This window comes from Neopelma chrysocephalum, unplaced genomic scaffold (assembly GCF_003984885.1).
Source record: "Neopelma chrysocephalum unplaced genomic scaffold, ASM398488v2 Primary Assembly neopelma1_92406, whole genome shotgun sequence".
Taxonomy (NCBI): domain Eukaryota; kingdom Metazoa; phylum Chordata; class Aves; order Passeriformes; family Pipridae; genus Neopelma; species Neopelma chrysocephalum.
The window spans coordinates 1,137-1,664 of record NW_020921153.1 but is presented as its reverse complement, the minus strand read 5'-3'; positions in this window follow the sequence as shown (position 1 = coordinate 1,664).

Below are 528 nucleotides of genomic sequence, written 5' to 3'. Positions count from 1 at the left end.
ACTGGGAGGGACTGGGAGGGACTGGGAGGGGACTTGAGGGTCACTGGTTTATACTGGGAGGGACTGGGAGGGACTGGGATGTTACTGGGAGGCACTGGGGGGTCACTGGGAGGCATTGGGGGGGTCACTGGGTCATACTGGTCCATACTGGGAGGCACTGGGATGTTACTGGGATGGGATTGGGAGGCACTGGGATGTTACTGGGAGGCACTGGGGGTTACTGGGAGGCACTGGGAGGTCACTGGGAGGCACTGGGTGGTTACTGGGAAGCACTGGGAGGTCACTGGGAAGCACTGGGAGGTCACTGGGATGAACTGGGAGGGTCACTGGGTCATACTGGTCCATACTGGGAGGCACTGGGATGTTACTGGGAGGCACTGGGAGGTCACTGGGCTGAACTGGGAGGCACTGGGATGTTACTGGGAGGCACTGGGGGGACACTGGGAGGCACTGGGAGGTCACTGGGATGAACTGGGATGTTACTGGGATGTTACTGGGATGTCACTGGGCCATACTGGTCCATACTGG